The 21,869-nt window shown below is 40.3% G+C and overlaps 1 long non-coding RNA gene across 1 annotated transcript; it reads left to right on the forward strand.

The window, feature by feature from the left end:
- The first annotated feature begins 420 nt into the window (after positions 1–420).
- Positions 421–21,342, forward strand: LOC138849750 (uncharacterized). Its single transcript, XR_011388880.1, has 3 exons — positions 421–528; positions 12,893–12,944; positions 21,264–21,342. It is a non-coding gene; the product is annotated as an uncharacterized lncRNA (long non-coding RNA).
- The last annotated feature ends 527 nt before the right edge of the window (positions 21,343–21,869 follow it).

Here is a 21,869-nt window from a genome sequence, read left to right on the forward strand (position 1 = left end):
GACCCAGAATCAAAGTCTTTGGTATTTGCTTTCACATACTTCTAAACAATAAGTCCCATTAGCAATCTTCTCAGATATTCTCAAGTAGTTTCATATTTGCAAGTGGTGATCAATTTTGTAAAAACATACACTAGTCATTAAATTGATATTTCCCTTTGGGAAGCGTTTTTATAAACATTTACTTTTTCTCAAATAAATACCTCAGCTCATGTATCATAATATTTTGGAGGACCAAAAGAAAAAAAAATTGAATTGTAGGGCTTGGGTTTCCATATATATGATTTATCAGGATTATTCAGTCTGCTCTGTGGCAGTAGAGTTCTCTTTAATGTTTTGCAAATGATGTTCTTAACAGTTTGCTTTTTATGTTTACAATTTGTCTTAGCTTACTATTTCTGCGTTGAGTTTCTTTATTTTCACAGCTCTATCACCAGCGAGTGATCTGGTTTGGGTCGTTTTGCTTCATCTCTTGGGACCTTATTTTCCTCAGAGAAGAGCAGTGCTTCGTAGGAATGGACTCCTTGATTGGTAAGAGTGGTCTAGTCTTGAAAGACTATAACAGCACGGTCTCTAAGTAGAACCCCATCCTCTCTTGGTAGCAGTATCCATCTGTTCCCAGACACAAGGACACTTCAAAAGGAAACAGTACAAGTGTCGCCACCTATAGATAGAAAATAGATTAAAGAAAAAGGAATCAACTCAAGTCAAAGAACACCCCCTAAAAGATTTGGAATTCGTTTTAACCCTTACAAATTTCAAAGTTCACACAAAGCCATACAATCTGAATGTTTCCCCTCTATTTTTCTTCTTCAGTAATACTATGGGTCTTCACTTACCAGGGTACTTCAATAAGTTCATGGAAAATGGAATCACAAGAGAAGTTTATTTTGGTGCAAAATTTTTTGAAATCTATGCATACAAGGGGTCTTTAAAAAGTTCGTAAGAAAAAGCCACATGTATTTCAAAATATTTTTGCACAAAATAAACAGCTTTGAATTCCATTTTGGATGAACTTTTCAAAGTACCCTTCTATTTTATAGCTATGTAGCTAGCTTTATTTTTCATGTGCATATTTGAAAGACTTGCCAAATTGGTGAAGATCTGAGATTTCGCAAGGTACAAAAAGTTTCATGACTTCAACACTATTACAGACTTCTATCAGCTATGTGGTTGTGCTCTTAATATGGAACAAAATTTCAGGTTATGTACCCAAGCCAAAAATGCCAAGTACAATCACATGGAGGAGAGTTTGACTTGTTTTCTAATTGAAGATGTAATTTTGGCTTTATGGATTCAACTTTTAATGAAAATGAACCAAAACAATTGCAGCATTGCTAGCATTAAGATACAGTAGATAAATTGAAGTTGAGTTTCAGCTCTTTTCTCTGCTTATGGCTACGGGAAAATCTTCCCTCAAAGAGGAAAAAGAACAATTAGAAGAAAAAATAAACCTTGATAAATTAAGAAACCATCTACCAGTTAAACTGACACTCCATATGCGGAGGAACCAATTTCCATGCGTGTTATAAAAAAATGTGTTAAATCAACTAACATTGATATAACTTCAAGCAATTAGGAGAACGCTAATAATGATATGAGTCTTCAGCTGTAAATAATTATGCTGCCTCAAGGCTATGCTTTAATTCTTGGCTTGCTGTATCCATAAACAATAATCAAACTGCAAAGCAAGTTGTGTTGTTTTTGTTCACAGTTTGTGAAATGATTTTTATACCCTACAGTGATGCTGATGGCTATTTTGACCTTCAAGAACTCCGGCCTATGAGGCTAAGAGCTAATGTGTACTTTCATCGATCTGAGTTGGAGGCACACAGCGGGTTATAGTGCCTGTGCTCCGTGAGCACAAAAGCTGCTATCGTCAATCAGTGTGCGATGTGAAAGGGGGCTTGCCGCTGTGACTCAATAAATGGGGACATTAGGAGGAAATGTTATAATTGCTGCTACCCACATCTTGTTAATGAGTAATGTACAGTTAGACACCATGCAATTGCAGCTAAACTGTTTATACAATTTATTCTTATGTTGCAACTAACATTTAACATAATGAAGTATCATAATTGCAGCCATTAAAGTCAAGATTAAGATTTGTTTAATTAGAATTAAGAAAATGTAAAATAGAAAACTACTTTCAAATGTTGAGTATACAGGATGGATTCAGTGGTGTGCAGGGCAAAAAACTCACAGGGTGTCAGTAGCAGATATTGTGAACATAAAATTGTTCGTTGGAGGTCTCCAGAATTTTTTTTTTCAATGCTCTAGTCAAAAGTACAGAGAAAATAAAATATCAAGGGCATTAGGTTGGCCATGTATAAATGTAAAGTGTTATTATTCAGATCATTAGAGTTGTAGCTTTTAAATTTTAGAATTTACATTACCTCTAAGCCAAACAAATAATTTCTTAAAACACACAACTCATATTACCATGCAGGCAAGTTGGAAATGAATTAGAGAGGAAATAAGCCCCTGACTTTGTATAGGAAATGTCATAACTTTGTAAAGCCAAATGGACATTAAACCTCTATTTTAATTATCTACATGTCCAAACGTGGGCATTTATATAATCTGATATTTTTACATAAGCGAGGGGACAAAACACGGGTAATGGAATGCTTTGAGGAAATATGGCTTGTCTAAATTCATTAAGTGAAACCATTTCATTTGGGTCATGTCATGGTTTCTTTCCCCTTCTTCCTATATTGTTAAATGCTCAAAAGTTCCAAAGAGCTGCCAGCAGCAGAATTATTTGGGAGGGGGGGTTCCTATTTCTGAGATCTGCTTTCTCATTTGCTCATAAAACTGTATCTAGGTTCACATTTTGTCCTCAACTTTATTTTGCATAAGAATCCCTCCTCCTGTCCCTATAGTATCTGTGGATATTAGACCATGCTGTTAATGGGGTCCAGTGGAGAGTGGTAGACTTGGAGACCTAGATTCTTTGCGCTTTTGTCCATCCAGTGCGAGACTTCAGTCAGTCATCCGACAGCCTGTGCCTTTGTTTCTTCATTAGATGGATGAGGTTAACTGTATCTGCCCTAGCCTCCCACTGTTGAGAGAAATCTAATACCCTGATACAGCTGAAAGCACAAAGAAATGCAACTTGTGATTGAATTCAATGAGATCAACACACTGATTTCACTGGTTACAGCTGGTAACTGGAAATGAGAGTGCAAAGCAGGGTGCTGTCCTATGAGGGTGTTTTTAAACATTCATGGAAATGGAATTAAAAGGTAAATTGGTTTGGCACACTTTTTGAAATCTATGCATAGTTTCTTTATAACAGGCATTTCTTATGAACCTTTGGAGGATCCTTTCTATTGCTTTCGAAAGAAATACCTCTTGTCCTCCTTTATACCCATCCTACGGAGGAGGTTCCCCGTATGATATGATGTAATCATCTGAAGTCTTTGCTTTTAAACATTAAGTACAATTTAACAAACATTGCTAATTATCTCAAAAACAGAGGTGATAAATTCCTTCTTATTTAAACGGGGCTATAAAATACTATACATAGAAAAAAGCATGTGATAATTTGATATCTGCAGCAATCCAAGCAGTTCAAGATGATGGTGTTTAAGAACTCAGCTGATTGGTTTGTAGTTACAGTACGGTTTTCAGTTTTTGACATCAATTTTTGATTGAATTACTGTAGAATTTCTTTTGTAGTCTTTTCTCTCCTTTTTCATTAGAAACAAAATGACAAGTTACTTTTTGTGTGTGCTTAAAATGTTGCATACAATTTGAGTTTATCAACTTGCTGAAATGTTTTAAGGATGTCAGGTTACCAATGCAGGTAAATTCATTTATTTAACATTGAAGTTGTCTAGTGAAGGCCCCAAGAGGAAGGCACTGGAAAAAGTGGAAAAATAGAATTAAAAAAATTTGTTTTGGTGCAAAAAATTTTGAAAGCCATTCATAGTATTGTCAGAAAACTCATTTTCCATGAATTTTTTGAAGACTAGACATGAAGTATATGAGAAGAACAGCACAATTTTTTGGGGAGAGGAGGGATGATGGGTTACATTTTGGAATGTTATGTTTGAGCTACCCATGAGATTTTCAGAGGGATTGGGTCAACTGGTGACATCATGCATTAAGATCCAGTGCCTTTTGTATGGTTTAGAACATGTATTCTCAAGGTCTTGGTGGAAAAATCGGCAGTGTTCAATGTTATATTATAAATTAGCTCCTATTTTTATATGAGTAACATTAAAATAGTTGATAATCATTATAAATAGTGAGTATTTGAAATGGCATTTATGCATCTGCACTCTAATCTTTACTTAGGTCTATACTAAATGAATATTTGAGAAAATAAATTTGTTTTAATCTACTCTTAGTGTTTAGAGCGAGAACTTAGCCTAACCTTACTCTCCCCTTTCTCTCTCTTTATTTTCTTCCTTAACCATTACATGCTAATACATAGGGCCAAGGGCAACATGAGAGAACTGAGCTGTTGAGATGTGCTAGGAATTGAGTTTTATACTTTATTTAATTATAATTCTTTTGAATTTAGTCATGGAAAACTGATACAGGGGTAAGTATTTTCTGGTAGACACAACTTGAGTGTTTAATTTGGCCACATTTCTCTTTGGCTATGGGATTGTCAGATATTGCTATAATTTGGTAGCAAGCATTTTGTGCACATGTTGTTTCTGGTATAACACAGGAACAATCACTGATCTAACTGATGTCAATGGATTGATTTAGTTTGAATTTTTTTATACATCTAAAGAACTTTGTAATGCGTTTGTCTATTTCATGAAAAAATACAAGGTACACTGATAATAATATAATCCATCATTGATGTTTACATTTTTCTACCTGCTATTTTATTTATTTTAAAGCAAGGATTTGATTTTTAAGGAAATTTATGTGAAAAATAGAGTTACAGAGACAGAGGGAGAGAGTGCTGGCTGTTGTGGGCAACTTGGTAGTAAACCAGTGGATTGATCTGTAAATGTGTGTCTCTCTGCCTCTCAGATAAATTAATAGAAAATTTAAAAAATTAGACCTTACTAACAATATTATAAATCAGTTTATTCACATATAAAAAATTTTTATTTAAGGCCGGCGCTGCGGCTCAATAGGCTAATCCTCCGCCTGAGGTGCTGGCATACTGGGTTCTGGTCCCGGTCGGGGCGCCGGATTCTGTCCCGGTTGTCCCTCTTCCAGGCCAGCTCTCTGCTGTGGCCCGGGAGTGCAGTGGAGGATGGCCCAAGTGCTTGGGCCCTTCACCCCATGGGAGACCAGGAGAAGCACCTGGCTCCTGCCTTCGGATCAGCGCGGTGCGCCAGCTGCAACGGCCATTGGAGGGTGAACCAACGGTAAAGAAAGACCTTTCTCTCTGTCTCTCTCTCTCACTGTCCACTCTGCCTGTCAAAAAATAAAAAAAATTATTTAAGTTATGCAAGTTTCATGTATTTCATAGAAACAGATTTAGGAACATAGTGATACTTCCCACTGTGCCCTCCCTCCTGCCCACACTCCAACACTTCCTCCTCCTCTCTCTCCCATCCCAACTCTTACTTTTACAAATACCTATTTTCAGTTTACTTAATGATATTAAAGTTAACCTTACACTAAGTAAAAGAGTTCAACAAATAGTATGAAGAAAAAAACCACTGTCCCTCAACAGAAGAGACAAGGGGTATAAACAATCATTGAATCTCACAATGTTCATTTCACTCATACATTATTTAGCTTTCAATGAGTTATTAGACATGAAAGATACTACCCTCCTAAAATTTTGTGTGTATTTTGTCTCAAAGAACTTCTAAATTTATAAAGTAATATCAATTCATGACTTTAAAAATCAATATTTTTAGTCTCACATCTATTAGAGAATTTCACTTAGATATTAAAATTTAGCTTTTGTTACAATGAACATTGTTCTAGCTGTATTAGATAAAAAATAAAGTTTTGCTGGAACTTTAAAACAAGAGACCAATTTTTCTTTTATTTCTTTGTTCTGCTGTATGATACATATTTTTAAAAAACTGAAACAGATTATTTGAAAATGCCATGGATATAGTTACTAAAAACCATTCCACATAGATGTGAAGACCTGTGGATTATTGGTGGTTTGGTGGTTTATAAGACTGTTGAAGGAAATGGAAAATCATGAATGCAATGGTCTTATGATCTTCTCCAGTGGTAATTAGTGGGGTCATGTGAGTTTTACAAATAAGTGTGATATTGCTAACCCCAAGAAAAAGAATGCTCACTGTTTTCAGGGCTCAGTAACCAAAACTAAAGTGTCCATGTGGTTTATAATTTCTCACCAAAATAAGCAGCATACAAATGAGCCAAATCTGAAGCTCCAAAGAAAGGAAGAGTTTGTGATATCAGTTAGGGAATGTAAGAGTTTATGTCAGAATCAGAAATAATGGCTTCATGGCCAATCATAATGGTTTAAGGTGTTTTTTTCTAACACTAATCTGATAGAGAATCTTTTAACTGTGATCAACAACGTTATGTAAGTTGGCTAAACAAGAAAATTGAAGAACACTTTGTTGATATTGACAACCTTGAAGTTGCTTTATAATTTATGAAGTATCTTTTTGAGTTCAGAGTTAATACTAAGTTGACACAAGAGCTTGTGAATTTACTCAACTTGGAGACGTAATTCTGAGGTTGATATGTTATTGCTTTAAATCAAATAAGTTCTTCCAAAAGAGATACTTCATTATGCTCAGAGCAATGTGGTTATGTGAATCTGCTTTTTAAAAATATTTATTTGTGAGTCAGAGGCAGAGACACAGACAGGCAGAAAAAGAGAGAACTATCATTAGTTTGCTCACTCACTAAATGCCTGCAATGGCTGGTGCTGGGTTGGGGCCAGAGCCATGAGATAGGAATATCGTCCAGATCTGCTACATAGGTGGTGGGAATTCAGCTGCTTGAGCCTTCCCAGTGTCAATATTGGTGAGAAGCTGGAATCAGAAGCCAAATCCAGGACTCAAACCCAGGCACTCCAATGTGGGATGCAGGTGTCTTAACCAATAGACTAAATGAACTCTAAGGTGAATTGACTTTTTTTTTTTTTTAAATTTTACTCATTTATTTGAGAGGCAAAGCTGTAAACAGAGAAAAAGAGAGACAGTTCTAGAAAGGTCTTCCATCCACTGATTCACTCTGCAAATGGCCACAACAGCCAGTGCTGGACCAATCTGAAGCTAGGAGCCAGGAGCTTCCTCTGGGTCACTCACATGGGTGCAGGGCTCAGGCACTCGGGCCACCTTCTACCACTTTCCCCAGGCCATTAGCAGACACCTGTGTGAGAAGAGGAGCATCTGGGATACAAACTGGCACCTGTATGAGACGCTGGTGCTGCAGGTGGAGGCTTGGCCTATCTTGCCAGAGCGCTGCAATGCACATAGAAGCACAGATCACTCTTTCATATGCTGATTTCATTTCCCTTGGGTAAATTCCCAGGAGTGGGATGGCTATGTCTACGTTCAGATTTCTGTTATACTGTCTTCCACAATGGCTGCACCCGTTTACATTCCCACCAAGAGTGGATTAAGATACCTTTTTCCCCACATCCTCACCAGCATTTGTTGTTTGTTGAATTCTATATGAAAACCATTCTAACTGGAGTGAGAAGAAGCTTCATTGTGGTTTTGATTTGCATTTGCATTTCCATGATGGATAGTGACCCTGAACACTTTTTCATGTGTCTGTTGACTATTTTGATTTCCTCTTAAGAAAAATTCTTGTCTAAGTCCTTTGACCATTTCTTAACTGATTGTTAGTTTTGTTCTTGATGAATTTCTTGATCTCTTTGTAGATTCTGTATATTAATTCACTGTCAGTTGCATAGTTTGCAAATATTACCTCTTCACTTTGTTGAGTGTTTCTTTTGCAGTACAGACACTTCTCAATTTGATGTAATCCCATTTGTCAATTTTGGCTTTGATTGCCTGTGATTCTGGGGTCTTTTCCAGGAGGTCTTTGCTTATGCCAATGTCTTGCAGGGTTTCCACAAAGTTCTGTAATAAGTTGATAGCATTGGGTCATGCATTTAGGTCTTCGATCCATTTTGAATGGATTTTTATGTAAGGTGTAAGGTAGGGGTCTTGATTCATGCTTATGTGTATGGATATCCAGTTTTCCAGTTCCATTTGTTGAAGAGACTGTCCTTGCTCCGGGGATTGGTTTTAGCTCCCTTGTCAAAGATACATTATTATAGATGTGTGGATCGATTTCTGGAGTTTTTATTCTGCTCCTTGGTCTACCCATCTGTTTTTGTGTGAGTATCAGGCTGTTTTGATTATAACTGCCCTGTAGTATGTCTTGAAATATGGTATTGTGATGCCTCCGGCTTTGTTTTTGTTGCATAAGATTGCTTTAGCTATTTGTGATCTCTTGTGTTTCCGTATGAATTTCAGCATCATTTTTTCTAGATTTGAGGAGAATGTCATTGATATTTTGGTTGGAATTCCACTGAATTTGTTAATTGCTTTTGTTAGTGTGGACATTTTGTGATATTGATTTTTCCAATCCATGGACATGGAAGATTTTTCCACTTTTTGTGTCTTCTTCTGTTTCTTTCTTTAATGTCTTGTAATTTTTATCATAGAGATCTTTGACATCCTTGGTTAAGTTTATTACAAAATATTTAATTCTTTTTGTAGCTATTGTGAATGGTATTCATCTTAGAAGTTATTTCTCAGCCATGGTACCTTCTATGTACACAATGGCTATTGATTTTTGTATGTTATCTTGCCATGCTGCCAAACTCTTTTTAAAAAGATTTAGTTATTTATTTGAAAGGCAGAGTTACAGAGAGGCGGGGGCGGGGGGAGGGTGTGGTGGGAGGGAGGGAGAATGAATGTCTTCCATCACTGGTTCACTCCCTAAATGGCTGCAACAGCTGGAGTTGGGCTGATCTGAAGCCAGGAGCCAGGAGCTTCTTCTGGGTCTCCCACTCTTGTGAAGGGGCCCAAAGAATTATGCCTTCATCTAGTCATTACCTTTGCTTCTAATCTAATTGTGAGCTTACATCACATAATTTTTTAAACACTTGTTTATTTGAATGACAAAACTGAGAAAGAGAGAGAGAGAGAGAAAAAGAGAGAGAGAGAGAGATCTTTCATCTGTCATTTCACTCCCCAAATTGTTGCAATGGCTGGATGGCTGGAGTTGGGCCAGTCTGAAGCCAGGAGCCAGGAGCTTCTTCTGGGTCTCTCACATGGGTGGCAGGGACCCCAAGGACTTGGACAATCTTTCATTGCTTTCCCAGGCACATTAGCAGGGAGCAGAACAGCCAGACTCTCCCATATGGGATGCTGGCATCAGAGGGTTTACCTACTACACTACAACACTGGCCCCTATAATTTAATTTTTATGGTTAGTTATATTTGACAACCAACCTACATATTTCATGAAATTTAGCATTCAGTTCTGTTGACAATACAAAATTCTATCAAATTACAAAATAAGAAAGAAATGGAAATAAGAAACAGCAGTTTTGTTTATGTTTGGACAACTGAGTTTATTAACCCAAATAGAAATACATTAAAGGAAGACCATGTATTTAGAGAGAGGATAAAGACCTTATCTCAGTAGAGTTAATTTGACAAAGATTTATAAAGGCCTATATATTCTCAGAACTTTGTTAGAATGGGGAAATGAGGTACACAATCTGTTTCCTTAAAGAGGAAGACATCCAGAAGACACTGGATAAATTAACAGGACTTTACAAAAGTTCTATGATAGAATAATCATGGGATGGCAGGAGATTATCTTCATACAGGGCTCAGACTTGTGGATGAGGTTTGAAAGCTTTATCAGAAGAAGGTATAGTAAGAGGAGACCAGAGTACAAGAAGGCTGGATCAAATTGGTGAGTATTCTGGGCACAGCATCATGGCTGGTAAACCAGATGAGCTCAAAACAGGGAAAGACTGTGGACTAGAGTTCAGGGATTGAAGCATTTGGAGCTGAGCATAGAGAAGCGTGACCATAGAATTATGCAAAGAATAGCAGCTGAGAGATTTGGATTTCTATACTAAAGACAGTTGGAAGTCATACATATTTGAAGTACAAGGGTAATACTTGATCTGTAGTAGAGACAGGGGTCTTGGGGCTTGATTGGGGGCAGGAAAGAGTTGGGAAGGCAGGCATGGGCAATGTCTGGCTTCCGGGCCATGTAACATCCATGAAATAATTTGCTCTGGGCCTGCCAATGCAACTGCAGTCAGGACACAAAATTCAATAAATCTATAACAGGCTGATTTTTTTAAATTTTTTAAAATTTTTTTATTTTTTATTTTTTTTGACAGGCAGAGTGGACAGTGAGAGAGAGAGACAGAGAGAAAGGTCTTCCTTTTGGCATTGGTTCACCCTCCAATGGCTGCTGTGGCCGGCGTGCTGCGGCCGGCGCACCACGCTGATCCGATGGCAGGAGCCAGGTGCTTCTCCTGGTCTCCCATGGGGTGCAGGGCCCAAGCACTTGGGCCATCCTCCACTGCACTCCCGGGCCATAGCAGAGAGCTGGCCTGGAAGAGGAGCAACTGGGACAGAATCCGGCGCCCGGACTGGGACTAGAACCTGGTGTGCCGGCTCCACAGGCAGAGGATTAGCCTATTTAGCTGTGGCACCAGCCTATAACAGGCTGATTTTTAAGCTGATAATTTTGTATGGTCCGTGATGATGTTATAAGTATCCAAATGGCCCTTGGCAGAAAAATATGGTTGCCCAACCTCTGACAAGGAATTGACTGAAGAGAGAGAGAAGTGAAAGAATTGGACAAGAGTTAAAAGGCAGCTTAGTAGAAATTGGTGACTGAGCCTGGAAACGAAGGAGAAGGATTTTGTAGTGCTTGTGGGACATCTATGTGAATGTTTTCCAGAAGATGGAGACGTGGGTCTGATATTCTACACAGGAATCTCGTATGGACTCCTAGTTGGAGTGTCACCACACATAATGGTATTTGAAGTTAGGATGCAGATAATCTCTCGGGGACTGTGTGTGGGGAAGATCACAGCACAGTGGGATGCCTGAGAATCGTAAGAAATGCAGGCATTTAAAGGACCAGATATTTGACTGCCATTGTGCCCAGGAAGATCAAGTTGACATTAATGTTGTCTTCATGACAACTTACTGATGATGTCTCTCTTCTCATTTTGATCTATATGAGGGTGTGGAATAAAATAAATGACTGAAGGCACCCTTGGGGTGACTTTCAATAATGTTGACTGTTACATTTCTCAAGCAGCAGTACTTGCTTGGCTGTCCTACGAGTATAATCAATAATAATAATAAAAAGACCAGTTGAAACCTACTACGTGCAGTGCTCTGTGTGGGAGAAAACATATACTCATGAAGTCTAATGGCCATTTAGTTCCAAATACAGGACCTCTGGTTGTACAATGTTTGATGAAGAACATGGTGCCATGAATGACACCAGTGATCTCTTAAATATCTGCTCCACGTAGAGCAACAGAAAGGAGAATTTTCAGATCAACTGTCATTGGGTCACCTCCTTCTCCTCCTCCTTTTCCTTTTTCTTAATCTTCATCTTTATTGTTTCTAGTCATCTTGATAACCATGTTATCATGGTTATTGCATCTGTGTTATTTAATCATAATAATAATCTGTGTCATTTAATCATGATTGAATTAATTTTTAAAACCTACCAGGGGTTGGAGTCCCTATGAATTTTCTATTCCCATGAATGTGCCATCTATGGCTAAGGAAGGTGGCAATAAAGACGTGGAGTCACAGCTAAAACAGAGGGAAAATTGTACACAATACTCAATCAAGGGTATACAAACAATGTCCGTAGAAGAACAATTTTTGAATTCCAGAGGGTCGGGGACAATCCTCTCATTCAATTGCTCAACCCTAATTAAACATTTTCTTTTTGAATAGTTTCCCATCTGAAGCAAAATTCTCTGGCTGCTGAATTTGAAGCCCGTCCACACCAATCAATATCAATCTGTTGCCAAATGTTATTAAATATCTCTTTGATACCTATTTACAACTAAGAAAATAATTTCACTGCCAAGGGATTGTAAATGTGTGAAAGGAACCTCTGACAGCTTGCCTCACTCACTGTCTACAGTCTCCAGACTGGGTGCTACAGCCCGGAGACTAAGATGAAGGACATAATTAAGGAAACATATGAAGGCTAGCACTGGGCTTGAGATTAATTAGCTGTGCGTCAATAATCTCATCAATATCCGATTAACAAATGACACATTGCCCAATGAAACATATTGATTCATGCACACTCCTCACTGTTAATAAATTGAAGCTGCTTTGCTAAATGAGAAAGCTGACAAAATAATAGGCTGCTAATACTTCCCTGCTATTGTGATAAAAAACATAAAATTAGCCTGAAGTATACAGTACTTAATTTAGGAGGACTGTCACTCCACTTATGAAGCTTGTTAATGAATGACAAGGAAAAGGAAAAGAATTTTATGAGAACTTACTTGAAAGGACTAGGAGGATTTCCCAAGGGCAGGCATTTGGAAAGCAGAATGTGGCACAGGAGGCCCTAAGCCTCAGTGCTCTCTTAGTTGTTGCATAAGAAAAAGTTTGGTTTTGCCTTTTGCACACAGCATTCTAATAAGGAGAGTCATTTAGAAGTTTGAAGTGATTAGTCGATACATATGCACATGAGATTATGCTGATCGTAACCAGGCCTGCTGTCTTTGGTCTTTGTTTTTGACATAAGGTAATAGAGAATGTGGCAACTGGTTTTAGACAAATCTCACGTGCAAGCCTGTGCAATGGTGTGTGTATGTGTGTGTGTGTGTACACATGTACACTTTTATGGTAACTGTTAGGCCAATAATCCCTTTGTTCCCCATGGTCCTTCACTGAAATGCATACTAATATCATTTCATCCTTCTTCCTTGTAGACACTTGCTTCTCTCTGGCCTCATTTTCTGAAGGAAGCTGTTTCCAAACCAGGTAGGATGGCCGTGTTGCTGTGAAAGCGAGAGCAATTATAATTTAGTTTTCTCTTTAGCCCATGACAGAGAGGTGGTAATAGGGTTGGGCAGGAGGGGAACAAAGTGATAATGGTGACCGTGAGGACTCAATACATGTTGTGGATCTACTGCGACCATGGTCAGGGAAAGTGAAGGACCCCGCAGGTGGGTGAGAAGAGAAGGCTCTGCTAATGAGGGGCTGCTTTCCCCACCTCACAGCTTGGAAGCCACAGCTTTTGCCCCTGGGACTCACGTGAAAAGTTCCCCAGGATCCCTACAAGGATCCCCTCTGAGGAGGAGCTGGATAAGAGTACACAGACACCTGCTTGCAGAAAACCTTCTCTTCTAGTGCGCAGTCCCAAGAAAACGCAACAAGGAAAGGAATTAGGAGCACAGGACATCTTATGAGGCATTAAGGCATCATAATACAGTACATCTTGAATTCAGGAGAAGCTTATTATCCCAACTCTGCACAGAGCTACATGGGAGAAGGAGACCGATAATAACATAATAAAAATGAAATATGAAAGAAGTGACAATCAGAAAATGGTTAGGATATAACCAGGAGTCCAACTTGGACACCTGGACGTTCACAATCCAGATCCCTAACTGGGAAGCAGAGGTGTGTCAACATCAAGAGCTAAAAAGAAGAATCAGAAGAGCAGCGTGATACAGAAAACTTGATCTAGAATCCCCGACTTTGCTATTAAGCAGCCGGTGAGCCTGCACAATTACTTAAGCCTTTCGCGCCTCAGCTTCTTTATCCGTAAGACAGAGATGGACGAAGCGTTCTTTGAAAGGCCTTGCACTGCTGATTTGCTGAGCCCTGTAAATACATATGTCACCAATAAGGTGGACATTATTGAGTCTAAAATAAAACAGGCTTTCCCATACCAAGCGCACCAGAATCCCCTGTCATGCAGTGAACCTTGTTGGCTGGGCTGCAATCAGGCTCATCCATAGGATTTTTTTACCATGGTGTCCAAAAACAGCATATGCAGTTCCTCAGGGCATCTCTGGGTAAGTAGTTTTCAGAGAAGCTGGGTCATTAAGTTCCATTAGCTCTAATTCCTGATCAGGAGGGAATATAGATCAATAATTTTCATCTACATTGTGAGATATGTTGAAGCCAACTTGTCAAAGGCTAGGTGGAACCTTTTGAACACAGTAGGTGTGTTTGGGAGCAGAATCTAGGTTTTAGGTTTCTGGAATACGAATTAGCCAATTTCTTTATCTGGAGTCCGCAGAACAGAGGTTTACGTTGTGTGGACGAGTACTTAAGGGCTGAGATACTGCCAAAACATTTGAAAGGGGAATTGCTCATTAGGGAAGTTTATGTCAGTGGGGAAGACAGTTTTTGCAGGACACCTGGTTGTTTTAGGCTCACTCTATTTCTAAAACCAATCTCAATTGTGTGATGGCTTTAACAAAAAATGGCGTTTCATAGTAATATTTTAAAAAGATTTATTATTCATTCATTCATTCATTCATTCGAAAGATGAGAGAGAGAGAGAGAGAGAGAGAGAGAGAGATCTTCCATCCAGTGATGCACTCTCAAATGCCTGCCAAGATCCAGGTCTGGAGCAGACTGAAGCCAGGAGCCAGGAACTCCATCTGGGTCTCCCATGTGGGAGGCAGGGACTGAAGCGCATGGGTCTTCCTTTGCTGCCCTTGCAGGCATGTTAGCAGGGAGCTGGACTGACTCTGCTGTGGGAAGCTGGTGTTGCGAGCAGTGTGTTAACCTGCTATGCCACAGTACTAGTCCCCTCTAATACTAGTAACTTGCATTGTTGAACCTTTTGGGGTACCAGACACTTTATACCTGCTATGTTAATTAATTCTCAGAGTGATCCCTGTGTTAAAAATAATGTGACCTCAGATGAGGAAGTTAAATCTCAGCGATGTTGAAGGACTTACCCAGCATCACCCAGTGGTGATCATCCAGACCCGAGCCTATCCCAGCTTGCTTGATTCTAAAGCCTGTGTTCATGAGCTCCAGGCCATTCTGCCTTTGCTAGGAGCCTGCCAGACACTCACCAATCACAGACAAAAAGCACAAGGAGCTTGAGTGAGATGCTGGTGTTTGTACCTGCAGTGGATCAATTTTTTTGGCGACCGAACTCTCCAGTAGAAGCAAACTCTCTAATCTCTACAGGCACGAGTTGGTGTATACAAGGAATAGCATACTATGCCAATATTCTGTCATTCGATTTACCATCAGGATAAAAATATCTGGGCACTTGTGCCACCTCTGGCCTTGGAGAAGCTATGAGGACAAACAAACTAGGGCAACTCATTGCAGTGTGCGGGGAGAGTTTGAGGAGACTTAAATTCCTGGTAGCATCTGCCAGGTGACCAAGGGCCCACGTTTGATCCCACATCAATTTCAGTCACTGGATGTGGGTTATTCAAGGGGTTTTGCAGGCAGCTGCTCTGTTGGCTGGCTCCACGGTCACTTGTGCTGGTGAGTCAGATTTCATGCCCAATTAGGGTACAAGGGGAAAGCTTCCCTTGTGGAAAGGACACAGCTGCTCTGGGGAAGCGGCGTCAACATGCTCCAAACAGTCCCATAAATCTGGCTTGCTCTTCCCCTAGTGCAGGCACGGAGAGGCAGGGATCAGGAACCTGCTCATTCATTGGCCTGCACTCTATGCAACGGTTAATATGTAAACACACACACATGTATTATATATATCACATGAAATACACGTGTCTCACATCATAAGAGTATTTTGAAAGGTTTGTGGAAAATAGAATTCAGTAAGTTAGTTTTGGTCAAAAAAATTTGAAGTCCATGCATAATTTGTTCATCATATGCATTTTCATGAACTTTTTGAATGTTTTGAGTGTGCCTAGATTTCAAGAAGTTTCTGCAACAAAGTATACTTGTCTAATTCCATTTTTCACCAACTGTTTGAAGTTCCCTCGTATAAACCCTAGAATATATCTACACATTATGTAACTATATAGTAGGTATATTAGTTTATATATTGTGCACATGTATACATTTGCATGCATATCTTTTTTTTTGACAGGTAGAGTTAGACAGTGAGAGAGAGAGAAAGAGAGAAAGGTCTCCCTTCCGCTGGTTCACCCCCCAAATGGCTGTCACTGTCGACGCGCTGTGCCGATCTGAAGCCATGAGCCAGGTGCTTCCTCCCGGTCTCCCATGGGGTGCAAGGGCCCAAGAACCTGGGCCATCCTCCACTGCCCTCCTGGGCCACAGCAGAGAGCTGAACTGGAAGAGGGGCAACTGGGACTAGAACCAGTGCCCATATGGGATGCCAGCGCTGCAGGCTGAGGATTAACCAAGTGAGCCATGGTGCTGGCCCCATTTGCATGCATATCTATCTCTACCTGGATATTCATGGTGTTATTGTTTTGTTGACTCAAGCACATCTGAAACTCATACACATACATGTCTTAGATTCTCTATCTATCTATATATACACATACTATAAATATGTGTGAGGGAGCTTCAAATAGTTGATGGAAAATGTAATTTTTGGTGCAAAAATTTTGAATTCCATATGCCTTTTCCACAAATTTTAAAGAATTTAATCAGCCTATAAATTGTATGTGCTCACGTATATGTGTGTGAATGGATGTGCACACACATAAAGTAGCCACATCTGTGTAACTGCATGAGACAGCTTCCCAAGGGGTAGGTGAAGAGATAATCAGAGTTGGGGAATGTTGGTTTATTGTCCAGCATGTTTAAGACGTTTGATCTTCATTTTTATCTTTCCTCAAAATTCCAAAGTCACAATCTGTAAAGTGTTCATACTGCTCGAATTATCTACACTGTGACATGGATAACACACATCCACTGCAACTTCACCTTCCATGTAACAGGGTGTAGGAGGGCATGGTCTCATTTTTGCTCAAGGTTCCAGGATACGCTTGTTTTTTCTCCCTGGAGAATCACTCTCTGTTTCTATTGCTGCTTTCACTTGTCCATCCATCATGCCAGTGAAACGTCATGATTTTGTTTCTATTTTCAGTGTTTTCACTCTGTGCATCAGCTAGTTTTCAAGTCCTGTCTTTACGTCTCTGAAATACTTTTGAAGCCTTTAGTTACTTGCTTCTTAGCCATTGTGCTGGTTAAATCACATTTCTCTGATGTTTTCCTTTTACCAACTCCCTCCTTCCAAACATTTGTAGCCAGTTCGTGTTTAAGTATCATTTACTGAGTTCCCAATATCATACATCATTTAATCCTAAAAGCGCCTATAAAAATATAAGATTACATATAGAGGAATTGACCTCTGGGGAAACTGATCCCCTGATTCCAAAAGCTGTTTGTTCCTCGACAAAATGCATTTTCAAAACACAGATCTAATCCACGTGGTTTTAAGAGTGTTGATGTTGGGGCTGGCTTTGTTGCATAGCAGGTAAAACCACAGGATGTGATGCTGGCATCCCATATGGGCACCTGTTCAAGTCCCAGCTGCTCCACTGCTGATCCAGCTCCTGTTTAATGACCTGGAAAAAGCTGTGGAAGATGGCCCAAGTGCTTGGGCTCCTGAACCCACATGGGAGACCCAAAAAAAGCTCCTGGCTCCTGGCATTGGCCTGGCCCTGCCTTGGCTCTTGTGGCCACTTGGGGAGTGAACCTGAGGATGGAGGATGTCTCTGACCTTGCCTGGCTCTGAAACACTGGCTTTCAAGTAAATAAATAAGTAAATCTTGAAAAAAAAGTTGGTGTCTTCCTCTTGCCCATAGGATCAGCACTAAGCTTCCAGGAATGTTCTTAGGTCCCTTTACAAGCTGTTCTCACAGTTCCTTTCTTTTTTTTTTTTTTTTTTTTTTGACAGGCAGAGTGGACAGTGAGAGAGAGAGACAGAGAGAAAGGTCTTCCTTTGCCGTTGGTTCACCCTCCAATGGCCGCCCCGGCGCACCGCGCTGATCCGATGGCAGGAGCCAGGAGCCAGGTGCTTTTCCTGGTCTCCCATGGGGTGCAGGGCCCAAGCACCTGGGCCATCCTCCACTGCACTCCCTGGCCACAGCAGAGAGCTGGCCTGGAAGAGGGGCGACCGGGACTAGAACCCGGTGTGCCGGCGCCGCTAGGCGGAGGATTAGCCTAGTGAGCCGCGGCACCGGCCCACAGTTCCTTTCAGAACCCATGCTGCTCACCCCTTGCTCTGGAGGGGCTTCTTCTTGGACATTACCTGAGAATATTAACATGTTTACATACTTTTTCGGCACAATGACACTGCCTCCCTAATCTACCATGTAACATTTTTGTTGTCTTTAAGAATCATCTGATAAGAAACTAGCTTTTTAAAGCTGTTTTTGTTCTCTCAAGTGGAATTACATGCTTCATGTCTGTGTTGTAATAATTCTTCATTTATACCTCAATTATGGCCCTATCACATTATGGTTCCATTTAATAGAAGGAAAATGGCTCAAAAATTGCATTTTTGTTGAATGGTACATTAAAAATGTATATCAAAGAATATTGTATGATTTTGGAAAATGCTCACAGCATGTTAAGCAAAAAAAAAAAAAGAAGGAGGCAAAGTGGAAAATACAGAAATGCAACAGTTTATAAAAAATTAGAAAAATGTGTATTATGAAAAAATTGGATTTCAAAAATTTTTGCACCAAAGTAAACTTAATATTAACAAAATAGTAACTGCATCCAGATGGCAAGATTAATTATGACTTGCAGTTTGCCCCATAAAATCTTTTGCATTGTCCAGTTTTTCTTTGTGAACAGCTATTATTTTTCTCTATTTTATAACTTTTTATTCAAACTTTATAACCTCTAATCTTTTCCCTAACCTCTGGTCCTGAACTTTTGAGAAACTTGTTGGTATCTGACTCCTCTGCAACCATGCATCCCATTGCATTCTCAAGCTGGAAGTGCCCAAAGCTGAACACACTCTTTCCCATCCAAAATGCATCTTCTGACTTTTATTAAAGATATCAACTACTTACAAAGTCATCAAACAAAAGACTGCCACATTTGTTCATTTGCTTGCTTATTTTGAGAGGCAGAGAGAGAACAGACGAGAGAGAGGGAATTCCCAACCACTGGATCAATTCTCAGATGCCTACAAGGGCTGCGGCTGAAACTGGGAGCCAAGAACAGTGTCAGGTTTTCCACATGGGTGCAGAGACACAAGTACCTGAGCCGTCACTGCTGCCCCCCATGGTGCACGTTAGCAAGAAGCTGGAAGCGATTACTTTTACAATCAGGAAATATTACAACTAGTTTTGAACTTGGACAGCTTCTCTCTAATTTATTTTTTAAAGATTTATTTATTTATTTTAAAGACAGATACAGAAAAGAAGCCAAGAGGGACACACACACACACACACACACACACCTTCCATCCTCTGGTTCACTCCCCAAATGGCTACAACAGAAGCTAGGAGCCTGGCACTGCACTGGGGTCTCCCACATAGGTTGTAGGGGCCCAAGTACTTGGACCATGTTTCACTGCCTTCCCAGGCTCATTAGCAGGGGGCTGATTTGAAGCAGAGCAGTCAGGATTCAAACCAGCACACCTATGGGATGCTAGCCTTGCAGGTTATGGCTTAAACTGCTGTGTCACATGCTAATATCTTCTCCCTGCTTTAGCTCCCTATATAATAATATCTAAAACAGTTGCTTAGTGCAGGCTATAAGGAACTCCAAAGGATTAACAGAGTATGTTTGAATTTATACAAAATATTTCTAAACGCAGCTTTTTGATAGAAAAGTATAGCTCCAGAATAGCAATTAAAAGTAATTCTTCCTGTCAAAGGGATTACATAAATAAGACCAGTGTCTGCAAATAATAATTGATAGAATTAAAAAGGAGAGGATGATCCTACATGGGAAGCAGGATTCACAGCAGACTCATAGAATGGCAAATGCCCTAAACAGCACTCTGGCCTCAGAATCAGCCCTTAAGGCATTCGGATCTAGCTAAAAAGCCCATGAGAGTATTTCAGGCATGGAAAACCAAGACACTCTGGGGAAAAAAAAAAAAAACTAAATGAAAGATCTCTGTGAGTGAGATCCCAGTGGAAAGAACGGACCTTCAAAGAAGTCAATACCTTTCTCTGAAGGGAGGAGAGAACTTCTACTTTGACTATAGCCTTGTCTAAGTAAGATCGGAGCTGGCAAACTCAAGAGGCTTCCATAGCCTAGGCAGCTCAGGACAAGACCCTCGAGTGATTACTGACGCCATAAATAAGAGTGTCAATTGTTAAATCAACAATGCGAGTCACTGTGCACTTACTCCCCATGTAGGACCTTTGTCCTTAATGTGTTGTACTATGTGAATTAATGGTAAAACTACTACCCAAACAGTACTCTATACTTTGTGTGTCAGTTGGGGGAGGAGAGAGAGCAAGCAAGTGAGCTCTTCTATCTGCATGGTGGGGTTCAGAACTCAATGCAGAGCTCTCCCACATGCGTGTCAGGGACCCAAGTATCTGAGCTATCACCTGCTTCCTCCTAGAGTGAACATTAGCAGGAAGCTAGATCAGAAATAGAGCTGGAACTGGAACTCAGTCACTCTGGCTTGGGAGTGGGCATCCCAAATGGCTTCTTAGCTACTGTGCAAGACACCCACCCCATTCTTTCTGTTTCTAAGTACTGCTGATGCTTTAGGAAGTTTGCTTGAACAAACATTTGTGTCTCACTGCTCTGTGCAGAGATGACTACTTTCTTTGTTCAGGCTTTTGTTAGTTTTTACAAGGAAGTCTTATTGTCTGTAGCTGCCTTTGCGCAAAGATGAGTTTTCAATTAAGAGGCCCCATTAACCATAGGTAAATAAGTTTGCAGTCCTCAAATCAACTGCTGTCAGTTACTGCCTTCCGAAGCCAGTTCTTTGTATTATGTTGCATGGCTGTTTCAGTACCTCTTACGATCTACCTCACATGCTGCTGAAAGGCAGGCAGGACAGAATCCAGATTTAGACGGCCCTTCACAATGATCCTCCGTGGGGCGCGTGGTGCGTGTGTTGATACTTCCTGTGTAACACTGTAAAATACACTCTGGGTTCTGTGACCTGACAAGGACAGCAAGTGCAGTGCAAAGTACAGAAGTGAGAAATCTGACGTTAGACTGCCTGAGGTTGGAGGCTGGTGGCTCAACACTGGCAATATGCACCTGGAGAATTCATTTAGGTTCTGTTTTTGAGCTGTTTCCGTGACAAAATACAAATCATAGTTACCTTGTGTGGTGATGTGACTCAGTAATGTGACACAAGTAGAATACTTAGCTGTGTACCTGGGAAGTGGTAGGCAAACCATAATGTGAACGGTTTGTATTCTTTCTTGTTTTTGGCTATTATCGTAGGAAGAATCAATGTGTGTTGTCTGGCTAAAAAGGAGCAGAGTATGGAGATCTGTGGAGGTATGTAAACTTGGATAAGTACATGTTTCTTGCAATGAGAATTGGCTAACAATGGAATGAGTTATCCCTTATCATAGTGTACTTAGTCATGGGGCATAGCTGAGTAGAGTGTGATAAGTGGTGTTTTATGATTCTAAATCTTAATCCAGCAAAATGCTTCAACTATTTACTAAATAATTATTAATGTGGCTATTTTGTTGCTTCTTGATATGCATTTTTATGGCGCAATTTAGAAATATGTGGCCAGTGCCGCTGCTCACTAGGCTAATCCTCCGCCTGCGGCGCTGGCACCCTGGGTTCTACTCCCTGTTGGGGCGCCAGATTCTGTCCCGGTTGCTCCTCTTCCAGTCTAGCTCTCTGCTGTGGCCTGGGAGTGCAGTGGAGGATGGCCCAGGTCCTTGGGCCCTGCACCCACATGGGAGACCAGGAGGAAGTGCCAGGCTCCTGGTTTCGGATCAGCGCAGCTCGCCAGCCACAGCACGCCGGCCATAGCGGCCACTTGGGGAGTGAACCAACAGAAAAAGGAAGACCTTTCTCTCTGTCTCTCTC

This window comes from Oryctolagus cuniculus, chromosome 5, assembly GCF_964237555.1.
Source record: "Oryctolagus cuniculus chromosome 5, mOryCun1.1, whole genome shotgun sequence".
NCBI classification, from domain to species: domain Eukaryota; kingdom Metazoa; phylum Chordata; class Mammalia; order Lagomorpha; family Leporidae; genus Oryctolagus; species Oryctolagus cuniculus.